Raw genomic sequence first — 17,581 nt, 5'->3', positions numbered from 1 at the left:
TTTCATGAAGCTCCCAACAAACAGTTCTTGTTCTGATGTTCCTTCCAGAGGCAGTTTGGTACTCGATAGTGAGTGATGCAACCGAGGACAGACAATTTTTATGCGCTACGTGCTTCAGCACTCAGAGGTCACGTTCTGTGAGCTTGTGTGGCCTACCACTTCACGGCTGAGCCATTCTTGCTCCTAGACGTTTCCATTTCACAATAACAGCACTTACAGTTGCCCGGGACTAGCAGGGCAGAAATTTGACGAATTGACTTGTTGGAAAGGTGGCATCCTATGACGGTGCCACGTTGAAAGTCACTGAGCTCTTCAGTAAGGCCATTCTACTGCCAATGTTTGTCTATGGAGATTGCATGGCTCTGTGCTCGATTTTGTACATCTGTCAGCAACGGGTTTGGAAATAAATGAATCCAGTAATTTGAAGGGGTGTCCACATACCTTTGTATATGTAGTGTATTTCTGGAGAAGGGCGGCTATTTCCCTAGACTAGCAAACAGCTACCGTTAGCATTGAGCATTTACCATTCGTATCAATTAATAACCTATGGAAAATATGCCAATAAGATCAGGAGGACACCTTACAAACTCAAGTGCAATCCAAGTTCAATTGAGGCTATAAATATAAGCTTATCATCATGTAATCTTATTGGTCAATGTGAACTGCCAAATTATCATAAATGGCCACGCTCACAAACAATCCTCCATCCAACCCCCCTCAAGTGAAAACTATAGATAAACTGTGTTATAGATTCCTATTACAAACCATGGTCTAGATTCAATCAGTTCAGCACTAACCCGTTGGAGCTCTCACATCTGTGAGTGGACAACGCTTCGTTGGAGCTCTCACATCTGTGAGTGGACAACGCTTCGTTGGAGCTCTCACATCTGTGAGTGGACAACGCTTCGTTGGAGCTCTCACATCTGTGAGTGGACAACGCTTCGTTGGAGCTCTCACATCTGTGAGTGGACAACGCTTCGTTGGAGCTCTCACATCTGTGAGTGGACAACGCTTCGTTGGAGCTCTCACATCTGTGAGTGGATAACGCTTCGTTGGCGCTCTCACATCTGTGAGTGGATAATGCTTTGTTGGCGCTCTCACATCTGTGAGTGGACAACGCTTCGTTGGAGCTCTCACATCTGTGAGTGGATAACGCTTTGTTGGCGCTCTCACATCTGTGAGTGGACAACGCTTCGTTGGAGCTCTCACATCTGTGAGTGGACAACGCTTCGTTGGAGCTCTCACATCTGTGAGTGGATTACGCTTTGTTGGAGCTCTCACATCTGTGAGTGGATAATGCTTTGTTGGAGCTCTCACATCTGTGAGTGGACAACGCTTTGTTGGAGCTCTCACATCTGTGAGTGGATAACGCTTTGTTGGAGCTCTCACATCTGTGAGTGGACAACGCTTCGTTGGAGCTCTCACATCTGTGAGTGGATAACGCTTTGTTGGCGCTCTCACATCTGTGAGTGGACAACGCTTCGTTGGAGCTCTCACATCTGTGTGGTCATTGTCACGAAGCCACAACCATCCCACTCGCGTTAGAAGTTAAGAACGAGAAAGTGTAGGCTATATATAAATAACGACCCTCAAACTGAAAATCATTAAACAAAATAATGAGGAATTCTATCAGCCTAATTGAGGTGTAGATTACATCACACATTCCAGTGTTCGATTTCTTACCAATGCAAATCTGTGCAGCCAATGAAATATCCACGATAGGTAAGCTATAATGCCTGGACCCGTTTGTGGATTTCACAGCTCTAACGCAGTTCCACCTATAAAACTGTCATAAAAACAGCTATGCAGTGTGTCGGCTAGCAGGAATCTGATTGAATCTAGCCCCATGTCGTGATTGAAGCCATGCTCACCTGCCCCTTTGGCAAAATATTTCTGCAGCTAAAAGCACCAAGAACGCGGATTCTGGCAGTCAAACCAGCGATCAGAGCAGGTAATCAATTTCCCTTGATTGCTCTCCGTTCTGTGTAATAATGTTGGATTAGGTAAAGTGCAGGCTGGGATGGGAGGGAAAGACTATTAACTTGTCTCTCCAGAGACAAGCCCTTTGAAACCCTGTACTTTACAGTCATTTGGATTAAACAAGCAATGGGATTAAGGTACTTTATTCAATTTAGTCTGATTGATAGACAGGGTTGGGGAGTAACGGATTACATGTAAGGGATTACCAAAAAAAACTGTAACTGTAATCCGTCACGTTACCAGCAAAAATATTGTAATCAGATTACATATTTGACACTTCTCTGTTTTCTCAATGACATTCAAATCAGCATTGAAAAAAGGCGCAAGTTTAAGTTTGTTCCACCTGAGTGTGTCTGACCACAAGTCAGAGACCACTATGACGACACACCAAATGTGTTTGATGGATCGCAGGAAAAGAGCAAGAATAGGCTTCTGTAGGCTAGTCCAAGCTATGTCTTTCAGTGGTGCGACTGCTGTCGGCATCCAAAGATTATCCAATTTAAACGCTTGGAGGTAAGGATGACAGCAGTGGTGTAGTCTACGGTGATACGAATATCACTTATTATTGATATCTAAATAGCGCATTGATGTGAATCACACTGCTGCTCTCTCATTTAGCTATTTGTGCCTTATGAAATGTGGTTGTTGTGGACAGCTGTTCACAAATCTAAATCTGTATTTGAACCCAATAATGGTTGAATTCAAGAAGTTTAAACGGTCTATCAATCATTGTTTTTGAAACCAGTGGACAGCCAGTGAAAAATGAGCTCTTGCAACAGCTGCATAGTGCGGATCCCAGCCCATGGAATAAAAGTTCAGGCTTTAATTGCTCAATCTAATTCATGCTGATAAAAAAAAAATCCATAGGTCTAATGGACACATGCTCAAACGTGAACACTTTAGATAGACTTAAAGAGGCAATCTGTAGTTGCTACATCCATTTTTGGATTTATAAATCATATATACAGTACCAGTCAAAAGTTTGGACATACCAATTCATTAAAGGGCTTTTCTTTATTTTTACTATTTTCTACATTGTAGAATAGTGAACACATTAAAACTATGATAACACATAAGGAATCATGTAGTAACCAAAAAAGTGTTAAACAAATCAAAATATATTTTAGATTTAAGATTCTTCAAAGTAGCCACCCTTTGCCTTGATGATAGCTTTGCACACTCTTGGCAGAGCATGCCATTCCATGAGTGCAGCATTTATTTTTCAACTAGAATCAATGAGCCCAATCAGTTCTCCATGACAACAAAATCATAAACAACAGAGTAAGGCTGGCTAATAAGTCCTTCGTTTTGGGGTCATGCTCAGGTAAAACAATGTGGCTAATCTATACTTCCATATTTCCGAGTCCTATTCTTGAAGATCAAGGGGTATAACATTTATTGGAATGACTGGAATTCTGATAGACTTTGGTTTTTAATGTAAAGTTATAATTTAATCGTATTATTATATGTAGTAGAAAGCGATGGGTTAGAAGAAGCCTACATAACCAACCCATAAAGTAAAATGTAACATCCATATATGGCCAGCTATGTAAACTTTAACATTGATTTATCCTGCAATAGATGTCGTTAAATTGGTAACATACATTTTTGTCTTCTTCTAATGCCTCTTAAGGGGAAAGTAATCTAAAAATAATGGAATGTAATCAGATTGCGTTACTGAGTTTGGGTAACCCAAAAGTTACGTTACTGATTACAATTTTGGACATATAACTAGTAACTGTAGCGGATTACATTTAGAAAGTAACCTACCCAACCCTGTTGATAGACTGTCTTGACACTATAAGGGTAATGAGTTAGAAGGCTTGGGATCAATGTAATGATGGAAGACCTCAGTTTCCACACCCTTTCTATTGGTACCACTTTGAAAGTCCTCTTTTACCGTCCCTTCATTTGGTGTAAGTTTCGTTCAACTGAATATTACATCTATCAAACGGTTTTGGGATTACAGTAAGGAACCCGTGCTACAATGTTACCGATGTAAGCATTCCTTTCCTTTGCCTTAGGCATGTGATATTCAATTGAACCTATCAAACAGTTTTGCTTGTTGTGTTTGGTTTGTGCTTACATCTGGTAAGAGACCACTGTCGAGTTATGATGTACCTTTTTTTATTTATTTAATGCCAACAAATGTACATTGTTATATTTACGTAACAGCAAAAACATTACTTTTTTTACTGTGTGGTCAAATAAAATAGCAAAATGGATGTACCAATTCTCTGAATAAGAAATGAGGAAGCTAGGGCAGCAATCTGTACAGAAAGACTGCATAAACACTGTTAAAGCAGGTTTGATTGGACCACCAGACTCCAAGTTGCACTTGATTATCAAACAAGAACAATGCAGTTCTTGGTTAGTATGCGGTTCTCTTCTATTTCCATTTCAACTTGATGTAACGAGAAGCAATCTGAACTAGAATCAACCAGACCCAATGGCATTGACTGAGTGACTGATGTTTCTATCCAGACTATTAGCCTAGCTTGAGCTTAATATACTCTGACTGCTAGTACTGAGCAGCTGTGGTAGTGGGGAGACCAGGGAGATATCTGACTATATCTGAAAACCTTCCAGTGTCAAACCTAACTGCTGTATTGGTCGACTGCCTTCAGTAAGGATGATTAGCCTACTCCTCTCTGTAATGCCTTAGGCATACATACATGTACTTACCAAGTGGCAGTGGTGGAAAAAGTACTTAATTTTCATACTTGAGACAAAGTAAAGATACCTTAATAGAAAATGACTCAAGTGAAAGTCACCCGGTAAAATACTACTTGAGTATAAGTATAAAAGTATTTGGTTTTAAATATACTTAAGTATCAAAAGTAAATGGAATTGATAAAATGTCCTTAAGAATCAAAAGTAAAAGAAAAAGTATAAACCATTTCAAGTACCTTATTGTAAGCAAACCAGACGGCACAATTTTTTTTATTGACAGATAACCAGGGGGACACTCCAACACTCCGACATAATTTACAAACAAAGCATTTGTGTTAAGTGAGTCCACCAGATCAGAGGAACAAGGGATGACCAGGGATGTTCTCTTGATAAGTGTGTGAATTCGACCATTTTCTTGTCAACAAGTAACGAGTACTTTTGGGTGTCAGGGAAAATGTATGGAGTAAAAAGTACATCATTTATTTTTGGAATGTAGTGAAGTAAAAGTAAAAGTTGGCAAAAATATAAAAAGTAAAGTAAATATACCCCCAAAAACGACGTAAGTAGTACTTTAAAGTATTTTTTACTTAAGTACTTTACACCACTGCCAAGTGGTGCACTTGAAAAGCTTTTTAGCTCAAAGGAGAAATAACAAGCACGGACACAATATGTACCAGTACACGTAATAACTAACCAATACATTGAAAGCCTCTCCATGAAACGATTGTACATCATCTGTTGAGGTATAGTATTGTAATTATAACTAGTTGTGAGTCGTTTACAACAGCACTTACACATCTATGTATAAACCATAAAAGACTGTAATATCATAAATGCAGAGACAGTTTCCTAACATACTGCACCTAATGGCAGAATAACCAAGTACAATGATGATGGTCTGTATCTACAGAGAGCGAGGGAGGGAGAGAGAGATGGAGAAAGAGAGAGACCGAGGCCACTAATGACTCATAACCATTACTGAATTCTCAGTAACATTTCTCAGAAGACCTAAAGGAACAACAAATGTTTACAATATTGGCAGAACAACAACTCCTGGAAAACCTTTAACATGCATTTAACATGCCGCCCCCCCCCCCCCCCCCCCCCCGTGCCCTCAGAACAGCCTCAATTCGTCGGGGCATGGACTCTACAAGGTGTTGAAAGCGTTCCACGGGGATGCTGGCCCATGTAGACTCCAATGCTTACTACAGTTGGGTCAAGTTGGCTGATGTCCTTTGGAGGGTGGACCATTCTTGATACACACAGGAAACTGTTGAGCGTGAAAAACCAGTCAGCCTTGCAGTTCTTCACACACTCAAACCGGTGCGCCTGGCACCTACTACCACACCCCCCCGTTCAAAGGCACTTACTGTAAATCTTTTGTCTTGCCCATTCACTCTCTGAATGGCACACATACACAATCATAATCAGTCATAATTGTCTCGAGGCTTAAAAAGCCTTCTTTAACCTGTCTCCTGCCCTTCATCTACACTGATTGAAGTGGATTGAAGGTGGCATCAATAAGGGATAATAGCTTTCACCTGGATTCACCTGGCCAGTCTATGTCATTGAAAGACCATGTCCTAATGTTTCGTACACTCAATGTAAATTCCAGAAGGAGTTTGTAGATATACACTCGACAAATTGTGTCAATGTGTCAGACTCAGTGTTCAGAGCAGCCAAAGAAGTGTACTGCTGTCTCCAGGTTATAATAGGGGAATGTATAGTGAACACACGTCTTGAGGACTTAGTGTGGAAATGCTATATCAGCTTTATGGCCGAACAAAATGGCCCTTTAGACAGCTGGAGAACGGAGAACTATTTGAGTCTGTGCAATCAACTAACACATTTATTAGAAAATGCCTAACATGCCAATGAAACACTAACTAATAACAGATGCCATTGCTGAGTCTAAGCTCTCTAGTCTACTATATTTGGATATGTGTTGGATGCTAGTCAAAAGGCTATTTTCTGATAATATTCTACAGATGTAGGATCTTAATTTGAGCCAGTTTGCTACAGCAGGAAAAAAACGTGCAGCAACAGGAAATGTGAATTATTATGTGGATTATAATTAAGGGAGTTTTGGGGGGGTTGATACAATTTCCGTTAGGGCAAACCAAGTCTGAAATTTCAAAGTTGAAATTACAAACTTTAGAAGCCTTTTAAAAACTCAAACACAGTACAAGTTTGCACTGTACAAGTGCATGAACATTCTCCGCAACAAAAGATAGATCAAATTAAGATCCTACATCCGTAGGTCATGCTGACCTTCAGCATTAATGCAATAAAAATGTTCAAACTATAAGCTTTCATAACTGATCATTAGTATTCGTCACTTAACCCCACTTTGTGTGTGTGGTTATGAGTGCAAAAGTGAATGTCAAAACAAAGTGAAGATCAAAACAAAGTGATCTATTCAACATTTTGTGCTGTCAACAAAACAAAATCCTTAATGACAGGTGCTACCCTATTTCGGAATGACAATTACGCTTGGCATGTAGATACCAGCGGATGTTAAAGATCCAATGCAGCTGTTTTTATCTCAATATCAAATCATAACAATTAAGAACCTTTAGTGTGATTGTTTTCAATGAAAATTGTAAAAAAATAAAAATAAATAGCTTCGTAGCAAAGAGCAATTTCTCAAGCAAGAATTTTGCTAGGACCTGGAGTGGTCGGAGTAGGTAGGGGGAAACTGAAAACTAGCTGTTATTGGCAGAGAGGTTTGGAACTCTCGTGTTGGGTTAAATGCGGAAGACACATTTCAGTTGAAGGCATTCAACTGACTAGGTATCCCCCTTCCCCTCTCTTATTGGTCTATTAACCAATTAATCACCTGGTGATGTCACCAGGCAGGCCAAAACTCCATTCTACCAAAATAGAAACTGAAATGTCAGGCAGTCTTTTTAAACAACTCTTAAACTAAAAGGGCATTATCATAATTTTCACAAATTAACAGTATTATTCGAACCTCATAGTGTGGATATATATATATCTATATATCTATATTTATATATCCAATATACATAGTTGAAGTCGGAAGTTTACATACACCTTAGCCAAATACATTTAAACTCAGTTTTTCACAATTCCTGACATTTAATTCTAGTAAACATTCCCTGTCATAGGTCAGTTAGAATCACCACTTTATTTTAAGAATGTGAAATGTCAGAATAATAGTAGAGAGAATGATTTATTTCAGCTTTTATTTCTTTTACTTCTTTCATCACATTCCCAGTGGGTCAGACGTTTACATACACTCAATTAGTATTTGGTAGCATTGCCTTTAAATTGTTTAACTTGGGTCAAACGTTTCAAGTAGCCTTCCACAAGCTTCCCACAACAAGTTGGGTGAATGTTGGCCCATTCCTCCTGACAGAGCTGGTGTAGCTGAGTCAGGTTTGTAGGACTCCTTGCTCGCACACACTTTTTCAGTTCTGCCCACAAATGTTCTATAGGATTGAGGTCAGGGCTTTGTGATGGCCACTCCAATACCTTGACTTTGTTGTCCTTAAGCCATTTTGCCACAACTTCGGAAGTATGCTTGGGGTCATTGTCCATTTGGAAGACCCATTTGCGACCAAGATTTAACTTCCTGACTGATGTCCTGAGATGTTAGTTCAAAATATCCACATCATTGTCCTACCTCATGATGCCATCTATTTTGTGAAGTGCACCAGTCCCTCCTGCAGAAATACACCCCCACAACATGATGCTGCCACCCCGTGCTTCACGGTTGGGATGGTGTTCTTCGGCTTGCAAGCCTACCCCTTCTTCCTCCAAACATAACAATGGTCATTATGGCCAAACAGTTCTATTTTTGTTTCATCGGACCAGAGGACATTTCTACAAAAAGTAGACATTTTTGTCCCCATGTGCAGTTGCAAACCGTAGTCTGGCTTTTTTATGGCGGTTTTGGAACAGTGGCTTCTTTCTTGCTGAGCGGCCTTTCAGGTTATGTCGATACAGGACTCGTTTTACTGTGGATATAGATACGTTTGTACCTGTTTCCTCCAGCATCTTCACAAGGTCCTTTGCTGTTGTTCTGGGATTGATTTGCACTTTTCGCACCAAAGTACGTTCATCTCTAGGAGACAGAACTCGTCTCCTTCCTGAGCGGTATGACGGCTGCGTGGTCCCATGGTGTTTATACTTGCGTACTATTTGTACAGATGAACGTGGTACCTTCAGACGTTTGGAAATTGCTCCCAAGAATAAACCAGACTTGTGGAGGTCTACAATGTTTTTCTGAGGTCTTGGCCGACTTCTTTTGATTTTCCCATGATTTAAAGCAAAGAGGCACTGAGTTTGAAGGTAGGCCTTGAAATAGATCCACAGGTACACCTCCAATTGACTCAAATGTTGTCAATTAGCCTATCAGATGCTTCTAAAGCCATGATATAATTTTCTGGAATTTTCCAAGCTGTTTAAAGGCACAGTCAACTTAGTGTATATAAACTTCTGACCCACTTGAATTGTGATACAGTGAATTATAAGTGAAATAATCTGTCTGTAAACAATTGTGGGAAGAATTACTTGTGTCATGCACAAAGTAGATGTCCTAACCGACTTGCCAAAACTATAGTTTGTTAACAAGACATTTGTGGAGTGGTTGAAAAACGGGTTTATGTAAACTTCCGACTTCAACTGTACATACAGTACCAGTCAAAAGTTTGGACACACCTACTCATTCAAGGGTTTTCTTTATTTTAGATTTTTTCTTCTTCTATATTGTAGAATAATAGTGAAGACATCAAAACTATGAAATAACACACATGGAATCATGTAGTAACCAAAAAAGTGTTAAACAAATCAGAATATATTTTATATTTTAAATTCTTCAAAGTAGCCCTTTGCCTTGATGACAGATTTGCACACTCTTGGCATTGTCTCAACCAGCTTTATGAGGAATGCTTTTCCAACAGTCTTGAAGGAGTTCCCACATGTGCTGAGCACTTATTGGCTGCCTTTCCTTCACTCTGCAGTCCAACTCATCCCAAACCATCTCAATTGGGTTGAGGTCAGGTGATTGTGTAGGCCAGGTCACCTGATGCAGCACTCCATCACTCTCCTTCTTGGTCAAAAGCCCTTACACTGCCTGGAGGTGTGTTTTAGGTCATTGTCCTGTTGGAAAACAAATGATAGCCCCACTAAGCGCCAACCAGATGGGATGGCGTATTAATGCAGAATGCTGTGGTAGCCATGCTGGTTAAGTGTGCCTTGAATTCTAAATAAATCACCGACAGTGTCACCAGCAAATCACCCCCATACCATCACACCTCCTCCACTATGCTTTATGGTGGGAACCACATATGCAGAGATTCCATAGGTGTTATTTCATAGTTTTGATGTATTCACTATTATTCTACAATGTAAAAAACAGTAAAAGTAAAGAAAAACCCTTGAATGAGTAGGTGTGTCCAAACTTTTTACTGGTACTGTATATATACAGTGGCAAGAAAAAGTATGTGACCCCTTTGGAATTACCTGGATTGGTCATCAAACTTGATCTGATCTTCATCTAAGTCGCAGCAATAGACAAACATAGTGTGCTTAAACTAATAACACACAAATTATTGTGTATTTTACTTGTCTATATTGAATACATCATTTAAACATTAACAGTGTACGTTGGAAAAACTATGTGAACCCCTAGGTTAATGACAATCAATGAGACAAGACTGGAGATGTTAGTTAGAGCTGCCTTCACTACAAAAAACACTAAGATCAGATCAAATCTTATGACCAATTTATGCAGAAATACAGGTATTTCCAAAGGGCTCACATATTCTTTCTTGCCACTGAATATATATGTGTTTGTGTGTGTGTGTGTGTGTGTGTGTGTGTGTGTGTGTGTGTGTGTGTGTGTGTGTGTGTGTGTGTGTGTGTGTGTGTGTGTGTGTGTGTGTGTGTGTGTGTGTGTGTGTGTGTGTGTGTGTGTATGTATGTGTATGTGTGTATATGTGTGTGTGTGTGTGTGTGTTTGACTGCACTGGGCCTTTAAGCCCTCAGAGAATAATCATTATTTTGTTCATTTCAAATAAAGTTTATCGTCTGTAGTGATAATAATAATATAGCGCTTTTGATTATACAAAAATAACCTCAAAGTGCATGTGATGTGTGTCTGAATGAGCAGAATCAGTCAACTAATCCCACAATAGCACAGATCCCTTCAACAAAAAGCTACTATTGGGTTCTAGGAGTGAATGATTGATAGGACAAGCTATTCACAGTTCTGAGGCCTAAGTCTTTTCAGTTCTGAAATTGGACCATTGGTCAGCTCTTTCACAGTTGACGATAAGAGTGAGAGCAAGGCCCTAACAATGTGAACGACCTGTGATGAGTGGCAGAGTGCAAAGAATGAGCATACTGCTGACCTGAGGACTGTTGTAGGGTCGAGACAGCCTGACATAAGTGACAGGACCCTATTAAAGCATAGCTGGGGAGAGGATATTTTCAGACCAGTTGCCAGGTGAGACAGAGAGCATGTGGCCAGGACAGCACTCCATTTTCCATACATAACATCTAAAGAGGTTGGCCATCTATATTACAGTCTTGAAAAGTGGAAAAAGGAGAGGCTCTCCAGGAATGATGGGATGGGCATCTACTTATCCTCTGAAACATGGCAGCCCTACACCTGAAGCCCTATTGATGTGTCTGAAGTCACGTGTGTCCGCGGGATGGCCCCATTTAAATGCATGAGGTGCCTCCTCTGCCGAGCATAAAAAAGATTAAAGGAGATGCCTTTTTTCCCCCTTGATTTCAGCCAAGTCAGCCAAAGAGAAAACGGAATACTAAATTGTTTCTTTCATTAAAACATCAAGGAGTCCGTTTCGTTAATAGGTTCAAAGGCGACAGACAATATCTGCAGTTGTGTAGTGTGTCGCGTTCTCTTCCTCCCACACAATCGCTAAAATAATGGGCAAGGAGAAGACAGCCATTCTTCTGCAGGGGCGTGGATTGGCGGCCGGGAGCAGCCACCGATCCACTTGGTAGCTGAAGTGTTAAAGCCGCCACCAAAAAGACAGACTAGTAACACAATATGTCTGACAATGGCCTTGGCAATAAGGAGCCTTTCAGCAAGGAAAGGTGGGTGGGGGAGATGGCTTCCTGAAGGACCACTAAAAGGTTCCGACTGTCCCATGATAATTGGTAAAGGTCAGTTCCTCCTCCTTGTGCAGACTTCAAAGTAGAACTGCTTACACCTCCCACCCACTCTTTAGAGTGGCATACTGCCTTCACCATCTCCTTAGTAAGTGCCTCGGTTCACCCCATTAAATACCACCCCATTGTGATTCAGGGCTAAATGTGGACAAAGCCATTGTGTATCACCCCTGTATTGATCGGAGATAAAGGAATCACTATGGAGATCCTTTATGACGATGATTGAGATGAAACTACACTGATATATCATTATGAACATGAAGTTGGAATTAGCTCGAGAGCAATTTTTATGACCAAATAAATGTAATGTCAATCAATTCAGGTCGCAGTTGTAAATGAGAACATGTTCTCAACTGGCCTACCTGGTTAAATAAAGGTGAAATAAAAAATAAATAAAAACGTCCTTTCATTAACTGCCACTTTGATTGACTCAAAATGTGGTATGTGGACTTCATCCTAATCATGAACTAAATAGCAAAACTAATGCGTTGAAAGATAGCTGAGGAAACCCAGATGGAGGTTGCTAATGGATATACATACGGTGATGCTAAAGCAAACACAAAGTAGTTCAAATCTTGGATCTGACTTATTTGGTAAACAAGTAGGAGTTTATAGTAGTATCTCTTTTCACTGCATGCTAGATCTGTGTGCTTGTCTGCTAAGACCCCGCGTTGCTGCTTGGCACTCTAATTTAAATGATTTTGATTTCTTAACAAAGAATGAAAAATGCTGACGTTAATTTATAAGCGACCAAATCAATTCTGATAAAAATCCGCTGACAAAGCGGTGCTGTTTGCTGCACAAAAAAACCGATTACTGCTGCCTGCTGCAATAGGAAACCATCATGGGATCTATTTTAATGACAGATTTCAATGGTCTCAAACATTTGGCACATGACCAGCATACACTAATGCACAAATTGCTCTTGACACACTGTCATATGCTTAGCAAACACCAAAGTCAACCAATGGTGTCGGGGTATCCTAGTCACACAGATGATTTTCAATGGCTCCACGTCAACGGCTAGCTCGGGTACCTCAAAATCAAAAGCGAATGGGTTGGGAAAATCGCCATATTATGATTCAAATCATGTGCAATGACCCTGTCTTTAAGCACCGATGCCTAGAAGCGTGCTGCAAGTCCATGGCTTTATTATTCACAGAAAATGTACTTTGTCTGATCATTTGTTTTCCAATTACACTGGTGTCCCTGCTTGCAGAAATTGTGTCAGCTTCGGTTACATGAACATGTTCTCTGATAGCTAACTAGCAGGTAGAGGCAGTGTTTCTGCTGCGGTTGGAAAAATGTTCATACCATTTCATACCACTTTTTTTACTCAGCTTTTGGATTTTCTTGTTTGTGTCGTTGAAAGGGAAACCACACACACTTCATCCGGCAGACATTCCCCCTTAAGCTATGTGCAAAAAATGTTGGATTCAAATCAAATCAAATCAAATTTTATTAGTCACATACACATGGTTAGCAGATGTTAATGCGAGTGTAGCGAAATGCTTGTGCTTCTAGTTCCGACAATGCAGTAATAACCAACAGTAATCTAACCTAACAATTCCACACTACTACCTTACACACACACACAAGTGTAAAGGGATAAAGAATATGTACATAAAGATATATGAATGAGTGGTGGTACAGAACGGCATGGCAGATGCAGTAGATGGTATAGAGTACGGTATATACATATGAGATGAGTACTGTAGGGTATGTAAACATAAGTGGCATAGTTTAAAGTGGCTAGTGGTACATGTATTGCATAAAGATGGCAAGATGCAGTAGATGATATAGAGTACAGTATATATACATATGAGATGGGTAATGTAGGGTATGTAAACATTGTATTAAGTGGCATTGCTTAAAGTGGCTAGTGGTACATTTTTACATAATTTCCATCAATTCCCATTTTTAAAGTGGCTGGAGTTGGGTCAGTATGTTGGCAGCGGCCGCTAAATGTTAGTGGTGGCTGTTTAACAGTCTGATGGCCTTGAGATAGAAGCTGTTTTTCAGTCTCTCGGTCCCTGCTTTGATGCACCTGTACTGACCTCGCCTTCTGGATGATAGCGGGGTGAACAGGCAGTGGCTTGGGTGGTTGTTGTCCTTGATGATCTTTATGGCCTTCCTGTGACATCGGGTGGTGTAGGTGTCCTGGAGGGCAGGTAGTTTGCCCCTGGTGATGCGTTCTGCAGACCTCACTACCCTCTGGAGAGCCTTACGGTTGTGGGCGGAGCAGTTGCCGTACCAGGCGGTGATACAGCCCGACAGGATGCTCTCGATTGTGCATCTGTAGAAGTTTGTGAGTGCTTTTGGTGACAAGCCGAATTTCTTCAGCCTCCTGAGGTTGAAGAGGCGCTGCTGATTGAGTTGGAGGCGTGCATGGCCACGCAGTCGTGGGTGAACAGGGAGTACAGGAGAGGGCTCAGAACGCACCCTTGTGGGGCCCCAGTGTTGAGGATCAGCGGGGTGGAGATGTTGTTACCTACCCTCACCACCTGGGGGCGGCCCGTCAGGAAGTCCAGGACCCAGTTGCACAGGGCGGGGTCGAGACCCAGGGTCTCGAGCTTGATGACGAGTTTGGAGGGTACTATGGTGTTAAATGCTGAGCTGTAATCGATGAACAGCATTCTCACATGGGTATTCCTCTTGTCCAGATGGGTTAGGGCAGTGTGCAGTGTGGTTGCGATTGCGTCGTCTGTGGACCTATTGGGTCGGTAAGCAAATTGGAGTGGGTCTAGGGTGTCCGGTAGGGTGGAGGTGATATGGTCCTTGACTAGTCTCTCAAAGCACTTCATGATGACGGAAGTGAGTGCTACGGGGCGGTAGTCGTTTAGCTCAGTTACCTTAGCTTTCTTGGGAACAGGAACAATGGTGGCCCTCTTGAAGCATGTGGGAACAGCAGACTGGGATAAGGATTGATTGAATATGTCCGTAAACACACCAGCCAGCTGGTCTGCGCATGCTCTGAGGACGCGGCTGGGAATGCCGTCTGGGCCTGCAGCCTTGCGAGGGTTAACACGTTTAAATGTTTTACTCACCTCGGCTGCAGTGAAGGAGAGCCCGCAGGTTTTGGTAGGGGGCCGTGTCAGTGGCACTGTATTGTCCTCAAAGCGGGCAAAAAAGTTGTTTAGCCTGTCTGGGAGCAAGACATCCTGGTCCTCGACGGGGCTGGTTTTCTTTTTGTAATCCGTGATTGACTGTAGACCCTGCCACATACCTCTTGTGTCTGAGCTGTTGAATTTCGACTCGATTTTGTCTCTGTACTGAGACTTAGCCTGTTTGATTGCCTTGCGGAGAGAATAGCTACACTGTTTGTATTCGGTCATGCTTCCGGTCACCTTGCCCTGGTTAAAAGCAGTGGTTCGCGCTTTCAGTTTCACGCGAATGCTGCCGTCAATCCACGGTTTCTGGTTTGGGAATGTTTTTATCGTTGCTGTGGGTACGACATCGTCAATGCACTTCCTAATGAACTCGCTCACCGAATCAGCATATTCGTCAATATTGTTGTTGGACGCGATGCGGAACATATTCCAATCCGCGTGATCGAAGCAGTCTTGAAGCGTGGATTCAGATTGGTCGGACCAGCGTTGAACAGACCTGAGCGCGGGAGCTTGTTGTTTGAGTTTTTGTTTGTAGGCTGGAATCAACAAAATGGAGTCGTGGTCAGCTTTTCCGAAAGGGGGGCGGGGGAGGGCCTTATAAGCGTCGCGGAAATTAGTATAACAATGGTCTAGTGTTTTTCCAGCCCTGGTAGCACAATCGATATGCTGATAGAATTTAGGGAGTTTTGTTTTTAGATTAGCCTTGTTAAAATCCCCAGCTACGATGAATGCAGCCTCAGGGTGTGTGGTTTCCAGTTTACAAAGAGTCAGATAAAGTTCGTTCAGGGCCATCGATGTGTCTGCTTGGGGGGGAATGTATACGGCTGTGATTATGATTGACGAGAATTCCCTTGGTAGATAATGCGGTCGACATTTGATTGTGAGGAGTTCTAGATCAGGTGAACAGAACGACTTGAGTTCTTGTGTGTTGTTATGATGATCACACCACTTCTCGTTAATCATAAGGCATACCCCCCCGCCCCTCTTCTTACCGGAAAGATGTTTGTTTCTGTCGGCGCGATGCATGAAGAAACCAGCTGGCTGCACCGACTCCGTTAGCGTCCCTTGAGTTAGCCATGTTTCCGTGAAGCAGAGCACGTTGCAATCCCTGATGTCTCTCTGGAATGCTACCCGTGCTCGGATTTCATCAACCTTATTGTCAAGAGACTGGACATTGGCGAGTAGTATGCTAGGGAGTGGAGCGCGATGTGCCCGTCTCCGAAGCCTGACCACGAGACCGCCACGTTTTCCCCTTTTTCGGCGTCGCACAGGGTCGCCGGCTGGGATCAGATCCATTGTATTGTGTGGAAGGCAAAACACTGGATCCGTTTCGGGAAAGTCATATTCCTGGTAGGAACGATGATGAGTTGACGTTAATCGTATGTTCAGTAGTTCCTCCCGACTGTATGTAATGAAACCTAAGATTACCCCGGGGTACCGATGTAAGAAATAACACGTAAAAAAACAAAATACTGCATATTTTCCAAGGAACACGAAGCGAGGCAGCCATCTCTTTTCGGCGCCGGATTCAGCAGTAAATGGGTGTTGGATAATTGAATGATGTGATGACGGTGTGACTTTCTCCTCTAGCCAATCAGAATTCTACTATTACTAACACAGTGGGATGTGATATGCTTTCAATATGAAGCCATAGTTTCAGCATGGCGGGAGAGGAAATGAATGAAATGCTTCACATAGGAAGAAGTAAGCTGTCACATTGTTATAAAAATGACCATAGGAGTTGGCAAGACAGCACAAACAGATCTGGGACCAGGCTAATGTCAGCCCATATCCACATAACAGTTGAAGTCTACAGTAGGACTATTGGAGAAAAAAGTAAAGAAGGACGAAATACAATGTAGAATCAATGTTTAGCTCTAAATGTCAAAGTCATGAAATATGTGCAGATAAATGGAAACACAGGAAGACGATATGAGAAATACCAACGATCAAGCAGTGTCTAATGGAACCCAATGGGATTCTGGTAACAAGGAAGAATTTGCTGGGACAGATCCACTTAGAACACGGCACAAGCATCAATTCATGTATTGAACTTTTAGTGCTATTAATAGACCAGCTCTTAAGTTCATCGTTATGTGTCGGCGTTCTCCTGTAGCTTTTGTGTGATAAAATGCTATTTTAGGATCTCTTCCATCCCTAATCACTAGTTGTCTGAGATGAATTTCCAATAGGGGGGTGGTGCTGACATCAATGGGGCTGTTACACAAAATATAGACACAATTATTGCACAAACTATTATTGCACAAACTAGTATTGCACAAACAAACACATTATAGCACAAAATAATCAACGTTAATGGGTTAACTTGAATTTCAGCTTCAGGTTTGATGTGCAGCACAAGTGTACCAAGATTAAGATAAAGAACTACTGGAAATTGCTTCAGGGGAAACGGCAAGAAACAAGACCTCACAGTGAGGGCCTCAGATCTACATTCTGCCGGGCAGACAGACATCTCCTTGTCTTTCATACTGTGTGGACAGTTGATAAGGAGTTCTTGACAGCTAAAGAGAACTCCCTGTCAGCTGTCCCGATAATATGGAAGACAATGAGATTACAGAGACCTATAGGTGGGCTGCTGGTTGACGGAGGACGATGGTGGGCTGTCAGTCTTGAGACAGCCCACCATGTAC

The 17,581-nt window shown here is 41.8% G+C and overlaps 1 protein-coding gene across 3 annotated transcripts in view; it reads right to left on the bottom strand.

Moving 5' to 3' along the window:
- The window catches only part of LOC139548530 (limbic system-associated membrane protein-like), a 728,679-nt gene that overhangs the window by 29,626 nt on the left and 681,472 nt on the right, over positions 1-17,581 (bottom strand). The window lies entirely within an intron of this gene.

Source organism: Salvelinus alpinus, chromosome 21 (genome assembly GCF_045679555.1).
Source record: "Salvelinus alpinus chromosome 21, SLU_Salpinus.1, whole genome shotgun sequence".
Taxonomy (NCBI): Eukaryota; Metazoa; Chordata; class Actinopteri; order Salmoniformes; family Salmonidae; genus Salvelinus; species Salvelinus alpinus.
The sequence above is the reverse complement of the archived record's forward strand: the minus strand, read 5'-3'. Positions and strand labels throughout refer to the sequence as shown.